The 16,575-nt window shown below is 41.5% G+C and overlaps 1 protein-coding gene across 3 annotated transcripts in view; it reads right to left on the bottom strand.

Moving 5' to 3' along the window:
- The window catches only part of hivep2a (HIVEP zinc finger 2a), a 124,967-nt gene that overhangs the window by 81,151 nt on the left and 27,241 nt on the right, over positions 1–16,575 (bottom strand). The window contains exon 1 of one of the 3 annotated variants that reach the window (XM_084952885.1): positions 50–5,927. The exons of the other annotated variants lie outside the window; for them this stretch is intronic. The gene's annotated coding sequence lies outside the window, so the exon portion shown is untranslated. Of the gene's footprint in view, positions 1–49; positions 5,928–16,575 lie in introns of those variants that run through there. 3 annotated transcript variants of the gene reach the window in all.

The following is a 16,575-nucleotide window of genomic DNA, read 5'->3' as shown; positions in this document are numbered from 1 at the left end:
GGGAAAGGAAGAAGAAGCCTGGATATGGACAGACAGACTTTGAACCAACCTGGCCGGCTCTCCTTTTCTATCACCGAAAGCATTCCTCTGTTTTCGCTCTCCCTCCTTCCATCGCCACGAAAACAGACACACCGACCAACCGGCCGACCGTCTCCTTCTCTCTCTCACGCATACACACACTTTCTCTCACATGAACACACAAGTTCAAACCCCCAATATGAAGTCCAGTTTGTCAGCAGCCACCCATTCATCCATGCCTCCATCCGCTGCTCTGTCCGTCTGCCACTGTGTGTGTTTACATCTGAGTGCGCTCACTCGTTCACCAGGCAGGCATGTGAGCGTGTCTCAGTCGGGAGGTGTATGTGTATGTGAGTCTCTCTCTCTCTCTCTCTCTCTCGCTTGCTCGTTTTCTCTCTCTCTGTGTGTGTGTGTATATGTGTGTGTGTACAGCAGAGTGGGAGCCCTAGAGAAACACTCCTCTTGCCACAGGAGTAAAGCCCAGGCATGACGCAGAGCCAGAAATAGATGGAGGGGCCCCAGCAGGGGGGGAGGAGGCGCCAGGCCAACGCATATGGCACTTTTGCAAGGACATGAAGAGTGTGTTGTAATATGTAATACACAGTATTTACTACATATATATGAAGGCAACTTAAATGCACGCTTACATTTAGACTTGAAAGGGGTGGCCAGCATAGGCACTTTTAACAATGACAGCATTAGTGCGGAAAATCAATTTTATAGCAGTAGAATAACGTTTCTGAGCAAAGGAACTACAAAAAGTGCAACTGGCTGTAGTGCACGCAGAAGACCACATGCATCAAATCTGACACCAAACAGCTCATCCAACTTCCTGTCCCTACATATAGAAGACTTATTTTGAGGATGCAAAATAAGGCATAAATGACCACTTTCTCATCATTGCCATATTTTAATTTCCAAAAAGCCAGACTTTGCAAAATCTCAGCGCAGACTGCGCTGTAAGCACAATGTATAAACGCAAAAATGTGAAACTGATCAGAAGAAAGAAAAAACTACCACTGCCGTCATTATAACTGCTTTACAAAAGTAACTCATGCACTCTGTAGCATCATCGATCACACCTGACTTAGTGTCAAGAACTGTTCATCCACCCAACTATTCCCACTCAGGATTATGCGAGTACCAGAATCCAAAGTGATGTGCACCTCTGTGGTTTTTTAATCCAACCAACAGCCACTGAGTATTCCCTTGAAGCATGCATTTTCTTTTTCACCAAAACCAAGATGTTTAGATATTTACTCACACACTGTATCATGATATAATACATAATAAGACACACACAAACCTTTACAGCTTCCTTACTGAGCATTTCCTTATTTTCTGTTACACACATACAGTTACAACTTTAGATGTTCACATTAAACAAAGTTTCAAATAATGTGGTCAATGTACAAGTGATCCCTGTAAAGCATTAATGCACAGTTTCAAACTCTGTTTTCCTACTTTTGGCTCTGAATAAATCCACAAAGATGTGATATTACAAATTTCAAGCACTGAGATCTGTGCTGTTCAAACCTTCTGTTTATGAGAGGCAGCCAATCAGAAGAAAGACAGCTTTAAGGGATAAGAAAAAAGAGGCTTGTTTCAGTCAGAAAATAAACTACTTTTCTTTAAACAGTCAGCTTACAATGGTTTTTTTCTATTTCAGCATGGTTGATGTCAGCTAGAGGGAATTTCCTTATATGATCATCTCCAGTGCTGCCCGTGTTGCAGCTCAGAACACCGCAAACCAGTCAGTCTAACTCAGAAAGCAGCCATGGATGCTTCCTTTCAATGGAAAATACATTATTACACTTTTTAGTGTGTATAAAGGCTGTTTTTGAAACCTCCACAAAGGCAAGAGAAGGAAGCCCACAAGCCTTGGGTTCGGTTTGTGGAAGAGACGTGAGGGGCAACCAATCAGAAAAAAATGTGACTTTTAAGGAGAGAGAGGCTTTAAAGAGACAGGAGCTAAAACGGCTCGATTCAGACAAAGAATTAACAGAGGGCCTGCATAAAAAACACAGTATAAAAGGTACTCCAGAGGAGTCCAAGAACAAAAATAGGGAGCTAGAAATTAGCACAAGTGGAGGTGTGAGAATATAAAGACGTGAAGCATAATAATCCACATAAAAGCAAAAGAACACATTACATGTGAAAAGAGATTTTGAAAAACCCCATACAAACACATATGCAAATACTGGATACAAGCACACAGGAACTGAAGAATCTACATGCACAAACGGGTAAATAAACAGAAAACATCTGACTATACTTTATATGTGTGTCTCACTAGAAGCACAATCCATGCTGGTGTGCACTGGGAATACTAAACTTCAATGCATTTGGTATTATTCAAGCACAATGGGCTAGCCTCCGCCCACTGTATGTACATGCTGCCTTTGTGTGTGTACTGTATGTGTGTATGTGCCTCACGCAGTGCAGTATATTTGTAAATCCCAGCACTTTGCAGCCTGCGCCTGGTTTAACACTGATGTATACACTATGTATTATGTATTGCTACACACACATATACACACACATAAAGATTTATGAATTATGCACATGTGCAGCCTGCCCTGCTCTCTATAAATAGTCCTTGTTCAGTTTAACTCAGCACAAGTCGCTGAGTGTTTTTCTTTTAATTAATACAGTTACATAGTCTGCTGGATTAGCAGTTACATTTCAATTAAGCGGCAAACAATTAGTGTTTTTTTTTTTCATATTTAAGGAACAGAAAGCGCAAAAATATGGCCACGCACACATATACACACACTTCCTTTAACGAGGCCAGATAGATGTCTGTTCTCTCCTAAGCATTAACTGCACATTTATAATTCAGTGCTTTATTGTTGACTATCAGCTATCACACCACACAGACTTGTTAACGTGCACACACATGCATAGAGAAACACACAGAGACACACACACAGTGAGTAGCGACTGCTGGTTATGAAACAGCTGTTGAGTCGAGAGAGCCCTGTATGTATTTGAGCAGTGAGAGTGCAGCTTACATAAATACTTGATCATATCTGGATTGCTCTCAGTCTGAAAATGTATAATCCGCCTTGTTAGGATCACTCGCCAAGAAGATAGAGCAAAAGAAATGGAACAGAAAGGCAGGGGAAGAGTAGGAAAACAAAAAAGAAGCATCAACTGTCAGAGCGGGGTGGATACACAGCTCAAAGCGCATCACTTGAACACGTCGTTCATCACAAAACACCTTTTGCATTCAACAACTACAGTTCCCAGCAGGCTTTGACACCCCTCATTTTCCAGCATTGTCATGCCACATCATGTTCGCACTGTGGGAGTTTGGAACATTCATGCATTATTCCAGTATATAATCCCCCCAAGAGCCACACCGCAGAAGTGCTGTCTAAGTTGTCCGTGTTTGTCCTGAAGTATATTTGGAGCAGCCCCGTAACAAGTTAAAACAAAAAGAATTAAAGTGAAGAGGTGAATCGTTTTAAATTAGATTCAACAGTCAAATTAGTGATAATATCAGATTTGAGGACATTTTTCATTTTCATGTGCCAACATTAAACTATTATCATTAAAATCACATGTACAATGTTTCATTTTCAGTATGCAGGGTTACTGTCATTAAAGGATGCAAAACACAAGCCACCCAAGCATATGTGGCCATTTGTTTTTATTTTTTCCAGACAGTAACTCGGATCATTTACTACCAGACAATCCCCTCAGTCTTATTTTATTCTGCTAACCAGCTAGGTCTGGTCCTTACTGCGTTTTCCTAGAGGTAGGGTGGTCAGGTGGGCAGCACTGTGGTGCAACAGTTTGCCCTTCTGCCTCACAGCAAGAAACTCACCAATTCAAACTTTCTGCTCAGCTGGGTCTTTCTTTGTGGAGTTTGGATGCTTTCCCTGCGCTCCTGTACCTGTGTGGGTTTCCTTTGAGTGCTTTGGTTTCCTCCCAGTCCAAAGACATGTTTGTTAGGTGATTCCAAGTTGGCTGTAGGTGTGGAAGCTAGAGTGTTTGGTGGTCTGTCTCCCTGTGTTAGCCCTGTTAGGGACTGGTGACCAGTCCAGAATGTACTCCGCCTTTCGACTAGTGACAGCTAGGCTGAGCTGACATAGATCTCCTACAAGTCTTAGTTAAGATGTTAAGAAAATGAATGGATGGATGGATCTAATAGGGATTACCATCACCAGCTGAAATCTGTCTTCTGGAGAGCTAGTTGATTTATGCCTCTATATTAGTGAGGTGGCTGTGGCTTAAGAGGTAGAGTACTGGAAAGTCAGTGGTTCAATTCTCCCACGTCTTTGTGTCAAAATGGCATTAAAAGATAACAAATTAGCAAGTAAAAAAAGTGTCAAATACAAATCTCCCACATGAGTCATGAAAGAAACTCAGGATTTATGACAGGACTACCTCTGGGCACTTAGTTTTCCTGCATCAAGACACCAACATATATCTCTGTGACTCTGCTTCAGAATGCTTGTACTCCATGCTCTGGCATGGGAACCAGTTACTCATTCTTGACGTCACCCAAAAAGCACTGATTTATATTCTGTTTACTCAGTAGGTAGAAGCAGCCATCAAAGCGACACTGCCACACCTTTTTCTCTCATCAAAGATGTGGATGGTGATTCAGAGGTATGGAAGCACGTTAAAAACAGCTGATACTGGAAACTAGACAGTCCAGTTAAAATGAAAAACACATGAAACAACAAAAACTTGCCCGGTGACAATACAGTACGCCCGTTCCTTTTTTTAACTTTCAGTAGCCGGCAGCTGAAGTGGACCATTTTCTACCCATTGGATACGTTTGACTTTACTGCCTAAGCCGCCCATCATCTTGATCTGTCACTGAAATCAGCGTCATTATCATTTGAACTGTTGAAAGGAGTCGACTTTCATGTGCAACAGGAAGTGATGTGTCTTATTTACAGTGTTTTTTAGAGTGAACTAAGGAAGAGAAACTGGGTCTGTAAGACAGTTAGATACCAGTAAGACCAGTATGTACGCAAACTCAAATTTAAGGCCGTCCAGTCCACGTTTGACTGGCAGGTGGATCTTGGGAAGTTTGTTATGGAAACACGGCTACAATGTGCACTTAGCAGCAAGGGGAAAAAAAACACTTTGAGGAAGTAATAGATGATTCATTTAAACAGCATAAAATAAAGAGTGAAGGGGAAGTGAGCATGATAAATGTGAGGTGGAACAGATGAGTGATCAGATTATCATATAGGATGTAGACCGTGACCTGATTTGGATCCCATAATCAGGGAAAGTAAGAACAGAACGTAAACCTCTGGACGGAGGCCGTTTGTCTTTCGTGGCCATTACAAGCCGCTGCTCACTCTTCTTCTTTGTTAATGGGGAATATTAATTTCCTGTATTCCATCTTTACTGCATTAATATTTGATGATTAAATATGGCCGGGAGCGTCTCAGGCTCATTGCCATCAAGGCTCTGTCTCAGTCTTGGTTTACATTCAGTCTCCCAAAAAGTATTTAATTTGTCTGTTTTATTGTAGCATTTGTCTTTTGCTTTGTGTCTTCCTCTGTGTGTTTTCTTTGGTCAGTTAATCAAGATAAACCCTTGAAATGTCTTCTGTTCCAATCTCTCACTTGCTCCCTTGGAATTATTCTCTATCATGGGTTTCTTCCTCTCGGCTCCATCCGTCGGTCTTAAGCCGGTTTCAGGCTGACTGTTGCCAACAGGATCCCAGGGCTTTACTTCCTTTTCTTCCCATGAGTGACGAGGTATGATGTGGATCCAGCCAAAAACTCTAAAACTGGGAGTTGTCAACCCAGCAACAGTTGTTCAAACAAGTGATATCCCACAGCCAGTTGTGGGTGGATTTAGCCAAAGAGAGCTCAGCTCTGAAGTGGAATTATTTGTGTATGTTGCTTTTCATCTGTCCACAATAGTCACCATTTCTTCCTCTCGGCTCCATCCGTCGGTCTTATGAGCTATAGTCACCATTTTTTTTTTTTACAAGACAGAAAACTGGTCACCATTTCCAAACAAGTTATTACTTTCTTTGATTTATAATGCTATCTTAGACCACATTTACAAACATATGTTGAATCCATATGCTGTTAACACATATATTTTACATTCAATCACATATTTGTGTCTTTGTTTGTCTTTTTGCAAATTCGTGTTGGTTTTTCAGGTGCAGGAAAACCAGAAGCTGTATGGTAACTGTCAAAGACACCACAATGAAAAATAGAGCAAAGCATGAGTGCGGACAGGCCACGAGGTCAAGCTAAGCCACAATCCTGCCAGATTAGTTCATCTCAGTGTCAGCCCTCATACGCTGGTAGCTTAGCTCATGCCCTTCTACGTATCTGATTGGCTCATACAGAGTACTGCCTTCAGTTGTTGTGCCCCTGCAAGCCACTTTTCAACCCACCTCCTCTTACTGCTTTTCATTTCCTCCGTGTCTGACTAAGTCCCTGTCATGCCCGTTGTCCCTGATGCCTCCTCTGGAATGTGTGGGGGGCACGCTGCTGCTTTCTCTGCCCATCGTTCCATGTTTGCACACGACAAGGTGAGCAGGCCCGAAAACAGGGCCGTACTACTACAACTACTATTATGCAGACTACTTTAACAGTTTCACTACAAATATAATGCATTTGCTATCTCACGTTTATGAATTCCAATATTCCAATAAAGTTGCGCTCAGGGCGCTCTCTTGCTCGTATAGATTACTGCTGTTTCATGCCGTTTTCACACTTCCAATGAAGAATCAATGGCTACACGTCTTTTTCAGTGAAGCAGCTTGTCGATGAATGACGGGCATGACGCACTACAAATGGAATGTGAGCAGACCAATGATGCATTAAGTGACTTGTAGCTGGCATTGTAGCTTCTGATGGCTGTTTTTTTTTTCCAACTTTGTGGCTCGTACATGGATTACTCCATCCATCCATCCATCCATCATCCTCTGCTTATCCAATTCAGTTTTACTGGGTGAACTGAGAGGTGGGATAAACCCTGGACAGGCCACCTATTTGTCACAGGGCTAGAGAGACAAATAGGTTCATAGAGATGAACAACCAATCACTCACATTCACACTTATGACCAATGTAACACACTTGGCTTTGGATTGTGGAAGCAAGGAGAGAACCCAGGGTTGGTGGATTTGGATCTTAACAGTTACAGAGATTACTGCTGCATCGTTTCTGCAATTTTGTACTGGACATTGTGTGTGGTTGTGCCTTCTGGCTTTTGGAAGAATTAAAGGTGTCTTTTGGGTAATGTCTAAAAAGGTCAGGGCTGTAGTGCAAACAGCTCATAATATGTGTACGCAGCGCAAATTACTCACTTGGATCATTTACCACGCCATCAGCTGTCTACTGTACGCACGCCCTCACCTCCTTCTCCACTTTCCACAGCTTTAAACATCGACCAAAACGAAAGATATCCTGAAGCAGCATTTAACACACATTAATGTGCACAGACACCCACACACACAAATACCGGCATGCAAACAATTAAGACTGCTTGCAAGTGCCCACATGCGGAGTACACACACACACACACACACACACACACACACACACACGTGTATAGACAACAAAGAGCAGCCAGCATCTTAGGAAGTAGAGCAGAGAAAATGCAGGGCTGTTCTTTCCACAGCAGAGCTTCCCCACAGCAAAGCACCATGGGAAATATGGCACGGTCACAACAACAGGGTTCTTCCCTTCCCGACACTCGGGAGACCCGCATGAGCGAGCGTCTTCTCCATACTTTCTACCTTTAATTTGGATTCTTAAATGTTGCATTTGACATGTTCTTTCCACAAAGATTTTCCATATTTGAGAAATTATCAATATTGTTTTTCACTTTGATTTTGTTAATAATATTTTCTTTTATAAAAATGCCACACAGATAAAACCTCTCTTAGCTCAACACAGAGGAAGAGGGAGCGAGAGAGGCACCACTTTAGCCTCTAAGCCATGGGGGACCCAGTAGAGTGTTATGCAACTCAGCCATGCCAACACACACACACTCACACACACAGACACACACACACACACACACACACACGCCAGCTGTCCCTGATTCCAGCAGTGAAAACTATCTCTATGTCTATTTGTCTATCTCTGCTTCCCTGTCTTTCCATCCCTTCCTCTCACTATCTTTCCATCCATCTCTCTCTGTCAATTTGTCAATCCCTTCTCTAATACACTGCCAAAAGAACGTGGACACCCCTTTCAAGCTTGGATCAAGTCTCTTAGTTTAGTAAACCTCAATGCCACTGCATACAGAGGTATTTTAGACTACTTGATTTGGTTGGTTGGATTTTTTTTCTCCTGCCCTGCCATAACATCAAAATTCCTGCAGCCAGGATAAAAAGGTGACGTCACAGTTCCTATGTCCATCTGTCATATACAGTCTATTTTCTTGACTGGAAAGCACTTTAGGTTAATTCCCGTTGTGATTTAACTTGATATAGGATTAACATTTGTGTGTCCGCATACTTTTGGCCCTGAATCCCTTTGTCTAACCTTTCCGTCTCCCTTCAGTACTTCTCTCATCTCTTTAGTCCCATTTCTTCCATCACTTCACACTGTCTCTCTTTCTCTCTCTCACCATGTCGGTCTGCAGAGTTTCATGTTGCCTGTGGCACCTGTCGCCCCGTGGGGGTGACACAATGTGCGCACACTCACACACACACACGGGGTTCGACTTACTCGAAAAGGTGGTATTCATTATTAGAAGTCTTGCAGTGTGTATAGGGGGCTTCCCAAGCATAACACACACACACACACACACACACACACACACACACACACACACACACACACACACCCATTGCCAGCAACCTTCCCAGCAGGGCAAATGAAGACTAAGCACAACCCTTCGAGTTCACCCTCATTAAAGAGACTGTTGCCTGCGTCTCAAACACACACACACACACACAGCAGTGGCCGGCTGCACAGGTACAGCGGACAAAAGCAACTGACGTCAGCTCTTAAAGGTTACCATAAACCTCCCTTGGTGAAAAACTCAGCAGATCCAGCCCAATTCCAAAAAAACACAGTGTTTACCCCAAACTTCTGTTCATTAAAGCCAAACCTCAAAACACAAAGGTTATCCCTGACTTTAATTACAGAAAATCAACACAAAACTCAAATCACCCCACATACCCGCATTTCAGAGGTCACACCTGTGACGCATTGCCTTGATGGAAACAGTATGACAGATATAAAGACGAAAAGGAAGACTTCATCACTACGCAAGCAAATTTTCCTTACAATGCAGTCAACAACCGGTTGTTGGAGAATAGTAAATTTGGTAAAACTACTTGATTTTCAGATAAAAGACCAGACCTTTCTTTAGCTCTTCCATTAGTTTCTGTAGCTCTAAAAAAATGCCTGTCTTCTTAGAAAGAACATGGTTTCCTGTTCCCATCTAACAATAAACGTGATAGCTGAAATTCTTAACAGTTCTGCTGGCATTTAACATAATTTCCAACAAGCCCTCACCACTGCTATGTTTTAAGAGTCTCGTGGGAGCTGTATCTGGTTTATACAGTTATTCTTTAGGTAACAATTCAGGTTCTTGAAAACATGTCTAATTGTATTCATTATTGTGAGAGTAATCGCTCAGTTATCTGCGTCACTATGTAGAATAGAGAGGTAAGCAATACGATTTTTAATAAGGAAAACTGGTCCCAGTGGTGAGCAAAGGAGGGACTGCATTCACAGAAATGCAATTTGGAAACCAGCAGCCATCATGTGATAGAGATTTAGCTTCAGATTGAACAGAAAATCTTGCTCTGGCTACAAAAAAATAGCCATTGCTCCAACTCACTAAAAGGTCCTCAAATTGTAATAATAATGACATGTAAATCTGGACCATAAATCTGGTAACTGTAATAATCCAGGATTGGATAAAGTCTGCCCAGAATTATGTGTGAAGGTGCCAGTATAGTGTGCAGTATAGCATAGTATATGAAGGGATCACCGATATGCTGAAAGGCTACTGCGATGGCCTGGGTTTAAGTTTCCCCCGGGCCAGTTCCTGCTAGTAACTTTTGTGTATTTTTGACATATTTTGATAATGTGAATTGTAATTGCACAAAAAAAATCTACAATATGATTTAAGATTTTACATCACCTTTTCAGGATGGTTTAGCGTGGGAAACTCTGGGAACTTTAGTTCAATGAGCTAGAGTTTGCCCACTTGCAGAATAGCTTCCTGAATTGCAAATATGGTTTCTCACAAATGGCCCAGAGTTAGCTTAAATGCTACTGGTTTGAGTACCCTAACACACAGACAACCTGGCTTTCACAAACAGGTCAAAGGAGGCTAACATCTGAAACCTCTTTTTAAAATGCATCCAGAATATTCTGCACAATTTTGGCTGAACCTTAGTGACAGCCATCTGTCTGTCTGTTTGTATTTCTGTCTGTTCAGCTATTTGTCTCTCTGCATGTCATCCGGCCCAGGCTTGCCCCACGATGCTAAAATTATTCGGGCTGTCCCCGTGGACGCTCCAGATATGTGCTTGTTTCACAGAAGCCTCTTTGAGACATCAGGGGTATCCAGTTTAGTGTTACACAAGTAAACCATGCCAAAGCACACACATGCACGGTCACATAAAAAGTCTGTGATAAATAGCAGCATGACAGGACCAGGAGGGCAGAGCTGTCCATCACGGCTGACTGAGTCAGAATAACTGACAGGCTTCAATACACAGGTCACTTTCACATGTAAAGACAAAAAAAAAAAAATCAGACCGCATGTGGCCGTTGGGGTCTTAAGAGGAATGTAATCAAGGTTTTAAATAAGGAGTCTTTCCAAGACAAGATGAATTTTAAAATTAGTTCCCCAATTCTTAGTTAATTTCAGTCCAATTTGAGTAAAGTCTTTTTCTGCATCGTGCCAATTCCCCGATGCCTTTTATAGCAATTATAAAACAGCTCTTGTCCTTTTCCAGATGGGTTTCATCTGTGTTTTTACCCATGAGTTTCATTGTGTACCTGTGAGTTGTCATGGAAATGTGGGGGGAACATTTTGTAATGAGATCCTGTGAGGTGGGACACACTTATCAGCAACAGTCCAAGCTAAAGAAGTGACATGTTCAGCTTGTTTATTTAGAGCCACACCACCTTCCTGACTTCCTGCATCACAAAACCAAAAAAAAAAAAAAAGCATAATAATCAAAAACAACCAAAGGTAATGCTACCATGAAAGCATTAAGCTTGAATAAGGTAAATTTCCAGCTCAGTTACTGGCATAGGAAGTGCTTTTCAGACTTAAATGACCCAATTTGGCTGCATTTTGGATCAATTGTTGTTAAATAATGAAACAGTATATGTCATGTGCTTTAATTCATTTAAGGTTATATTTGACAGATCTGCTAAGGACCAGATTATCTTTATTATGTCCTGATATTTAAAGCCTTTGATTTTAAAGAGGGTGTACTGTCTTTTTACTGTGATTGAACAATTAATATTATGTTTTTAATGTGTCTGCAGTATAAAGAATTATGTTGTGGTCACTGTGATAAAGACACGTAACAGTGGACTAAAAAAACTTCCATTAAAAACAAGTATTGAAAAGTCTTATGTGTGTATTATAAGTTAAGTGGAGACGATTCAGTTTGATATCTTCTAAAACATGAAAGTTATGGCACTTTCAGCTTTGAGGGTATTTAAATTTTTTACACTTCTACAGATTCAAATAGATCTACTGAGAAGTAGTTTGTTAAGAGACTCTTACCTTCTCTTCCCCTGTGCTGACAAGAGGAGAAGCTGCCAGGCTGACTCTGTGTGTGCTTGTGTCACTCAGTCAGCCAGTGGTTCGTTAACTAATTAGTGAGCTCGTTTATCTCATTAGGCTCTGATTGATCTGCCAGCTGATGGACTGGCAACTGAGCGCCCCCGTGTGTGTCTGTTGTACGTCAGACGGAGCGTGCTAATCGATATTAACAACACTGTGAAGAGTTTAATTGTTATGCAACCTCATTATCTGGCAGCGACTGCACAGAGGGGAAGGATTCCTGTGTTACACCAATGTCAGCAGAAGGGCAGACTTCCTGTTACTGGCAGGAAATTAGGTCAGGTAGCACAACTAGCTGGCTGGATATCTGAATGCCAGGATGCACACCAACACACATTTACATGGGCAGTTGGTATTAGTGTGTTCCACTGGAAGAGTGGCAATGTGTAGGACTTTTGCTTAGTATTAATCATTTAAAGAACAAGCTAGTCACCATGAAACTTTATCAAAGAAAAACTGAACATCCTTTGAATCTCACTCCTCACAAGTGGGTCCTTACCGTACAATATAGAGCACCCACAGGTGACTGTTGTTGCTTTTTGGTGCTATATATTAAAAAAAAAAGAAAAAAAGAATTAAACTCAATTTAATGTAATTGAATTATTAATGAGTAATCCCAGTCCCATGAAAATGAAAATAAAAAAGTAAATAGTTTCTCATGTACTTCAGTATGCCCGATTGCCAAAACCTGGGAGAACAAAGGCATCAAAGGTTAACTTTCATATTGTTGTTAAATTTGTGGCTAAAACAATTCGTCTCACGTCATTTTCACTTTACTATTACTCCTTTTTTTCTACCTTTTACACTTTCAAATGTGCGCACAACAACACAGCAATTTTCTTTTCTGCCTTTGTGACTTCCTTTGTACCTTTTCCGTCATGTATGTCGATTCTCCTAACACAACATTTCTGTCTCAGTTTTTTCTGAATTTATTTTTGGCTTTTGCCTTTTTTAAATAGCAACAATTATAGAGAAGACAGGAAGGTGGGGAGAGAGAGTGGGAGGCTGACATACAGGAAAGGGTTCAGCCTACGGGTCCTGCGCTACACCAAGTCAGCCATGTGGCACCTGGTTGTCTCAGAATTTGATAGATTTTCTTTGTGTAGAGATTAGATGTTATGAACGAGTTTGTTTTTCCATTTTAGCTGCTTCTGTTTGCCAGACTCACTATGACTTACTTCCTCCCAGAAGTTAAAGAATGGAAACAAACAAATAAATGTGCAGCATAGCCAGCTGACGAGTCACCGGTTACTTCCCGACAAATACAAATTTAAAACAAGTTGTTTACCACCAAAGTACAGATTCTGGCAACCCAGAAAACTTAAAGCATGTCAGGAAAGCTTAATTAAGGTGGTGTGGGAATGTTTTTATTTTGTTGTTTTTCCTATAAGAGGGAATGCCACACATTCCCACCTGGGAGCTGCCAGTATAACCACAGCTTTGCTCAACTGGGAGCTCTAGCGGGGCAGGCTTTTGACCTTAGAGTGTAAAGCTTGACTGGCTGCTGCTGCTGATCTTTACAGAACTGAAAATAGAGTCAAATGAAATAGCTAAGTGGCCTGATCTGTGGTATGTTAGCAGCAGTGCTGGGATCTTAATGGGAAAACATTGCTCTTTCTTAATAAATCAGTCTGCACCACATTTCCTGTTTAACGCCATTTCTTAAGTCTGTACATGTCACTACTTCCAAGAAAAATAAACCTACAACATTGGTTTTACGCTGATGCAATGTAGAGGAAAAGCAGTCATACTTTCATGCATTTGTCAACCTGACAGTTATTACAATGCTGCAGTCACAGGAAAAAAAGCAGAGCTCTACACGAATATTACAGGCAAAAAAAAGAAAATCAAAAGCCCTGAAAGTGAACTTACACCCATCCACCGAATCAACAATTATTAGTCACTTTCTTTCTTTTGCATTCTGTTTATTTTGTAGCCTTTTTTAGCTTGCTCGTGTGAACTCTGCTCCAAAGCCTTAAAATTCCCACAAGACTTGAAGGCAGCATGAGGCAAGCGAGTTCATGCTTTTGAGGAAACAAATAAAAATGTGGTGAAAGGGGCAGTTTTAACATCAGATTCCGTTTAATTGTCACAGACAGTAAACCTCAGTTCTGAACTGCATTATGGGAAATGTAGGACATTTCAGGACAAAATAGAAGGCCAGATATCTCAGACCCTTCTAGATTAAATTATGGCAATTCCTTTCTTGATCTGTCCCTCATGAGTCAGTCAAGTTTTAGTTCTCAAGTTTCCCTTTCCCCATCTAATGAAATGTCTGCAGTCCTTCCCTCCGTTATTTTCTGTATCCTGAGTGTGCAGCCAGCAGGGGCATTCCTGATGAAGTGCATCGATGAGGTGAACCCAGGTAGAAAGCCATTAACCTTCATTGATCCTCTTAGTCTACTTAGATCAATGGCAGAGGAGGAAATGGAGAAGAGAGAGAAGTACACGAGTCACAGGACCAGCTTTCAAACTCTACTCTGGTAAGATGACACTGATAAAAAAAAAAAAAAAAAAAAAACATACAGGGAGTGCAGAATTATTAGGCAAGTTGTATTTTTGAGGAATAATTTTATTATTGAACAACAACCATGTTCTCAATGAACCCAAAAAACTCATTAATATCAAAGCTGAATGTTTTTGGAAGTAGTTTTTAGTTTGTTTTTAGTTTTAGCTATTTTAGGGGGATATCTGTGTGTGCAGGTGACTATTACTGTGCATAATTATTAGGCAACTTAACAAAAAACAAATATATACCCATTTCAATTATTTATTTTTACCAGTGAAACCAATATAACATCTCCACATTCACAAATATACATTTCTGACATTCAAAAACAAAACAAAAACAAATCAGCGACCAATATAGCCACCTTTCTTTGCAAGGACACTCAAAAGCCTGCCATCCATGGATTCTGTCAGTGTTTTGATCTGTTCACCATCAACATTGCGTGCAGCAGCAACCACAGCCTCCCAGACACTGTTCAGAGAGGTGTACTGTTTTCCCTCCTTGTAAATCTCACATTTGATGATGGACCACAGGTTCTCAATGGGGTTCAGATCAGGTGAACAAGGTGGCCATGTCATTAGTTTTTCTTCTTTTATACCCTTTCTTGCCAGCCACGCTGTGGAGTACTTGGACGCGTGTGATGGAGCATTGTCCTGCATGAAAATCATGTTTTTCTTGAAGGATGCAGACTTCTTCCTGTACCACTGCTTGAAGAAGGTGTCTTCCAGAAACTGGCAGTAGGACTGGGAGTTGAGCTTGACTCCATCCTCAACCCGAAAAGGCCCCACAAGCTCATCTTTGATGATACCAGCCCAAACCAGTACTCCACCTCCACCTTGCTGGCGTCTGAGTCGGACTGGAGCTCTCTGCCCTTTACCAATCCAGCCACGGGCCCATCCATCTGGCCCATCAAGACTCACTCTCATTTCATCAGTCCATAAAACCTTAGAAAAACCAGTCTTGAGATATTTCTTGGCCCAGTCTTGACGTTTCAGCTTGTGTGTCTTGTTCAGTGGTGGTCGTCTTTCAGCCTTTCTTACCTTGGCCATGTCTCTGAGTATTGCACACCTTGTGCTTTTGGGCACTCCAGTGATGTTGCAGCTCTGAAATATGGCCAAACTGGTGGCAAGTGGCATCTTGGCAGCTGCACGCTTGACTTTTCTCAGTTCATGGGCAGTTATTTGGCGCCTTGGTTTTTCCACACGCTTCTTGCAACCCTGTTGACTCTTTTGAATGAAACGCTTGATTGTTCGATGATCACGCTTCAGAAGCTTTGCAATTTTGAGACTGCTGCATCCCTCTGCAAGATATCTCACTATTTTTGACTTTTCTGAGCCTGTCAAGTCCTTCTTTTGACCCATTTTGCCAAAGGAAAGGACGTTGCCTAATAATTATGCACACCTGATATAGGGTGTTGATGTCATTAGACCACACCCCTTCTCATTACAGAGATGCACATCACCTAATATGCTTAATTGGTAGTAGGCTTTCGAGCCTATACAGCTTGGAGTAAGACAACATGCATGAAGAGGATGAAGTGGACAAAATACTCATTTGCCTAATAATTCTGAACTCCCTGTATAAGCAGCTCAGTATCAAAACAGTCCTTTCATACTGAGCTGTAATATACTTTGGAGATTCACACACACACACACACAGACTGACACACACACTCTTTTAGTTGTGACTGCCCGTTCACCTTTAGCTTTCCCTCTGACGTAACAACTCAGGGAGGGCAAGGGCAGGCCACATTGCACAAATCTGGCTTACCTTATGTACACACCCACTCACACATACACAGACACACAAAGACACACACTCACAGCTTTCTGCATTGCCATTGCACCATTCAGCATCAAATATGCATCAAATTATATAAGAGAGCCTCTTATGTAACAGACTCTATCCCCTTCTCTACCCCAGCATGTGTGTGTGTCTGTGTGTGTGTGTGTTTTCACGCTGAGGTCTATGGCTAATGAAGCCATCTTTGCAGGGGCAAAACACAGAAACGGAGGGCAGAAAGGAGGAGGAGGAGGAGGAGGAGGAGAGCAGAGCTAAATATAACTCTTCTGGCCCTGAGCAGCATCTGAGAAACAGGAAGAAAGGAGCAGAGGGAAGATGTAGAGACGAAAAATGATCGCAGTGGAGATAAGAGGCAAGAAAAGACAAATTCTACATAAAGTTGAAGATTTAAAGATACAGAACAAAATAACTGTTTTCCAACAATCTTTCAATATTTTTTCATATTTTGTCATATACGTGCACCTGACTGCTT

Source organism: Perissodus microlepis, chromosome 15 (genome assembly GCF_051167445.1).
Source record: "Perissodus microlepis isolate ML-2025 ecotype Zambia chromosome 15, ASM5116744v1, whole genome shotgun sequence".
Classification (NCBI taxonomy): domain Eukaryota; kingdom Metazoa; phylum Chordata; class Actinopteri; order Cichliformes; family Cichlidae; genus Perissodus; species Perissodus microlepis.
This window is presented reverse-complemented; position numbering and strand designations above follow the sequence as displayed.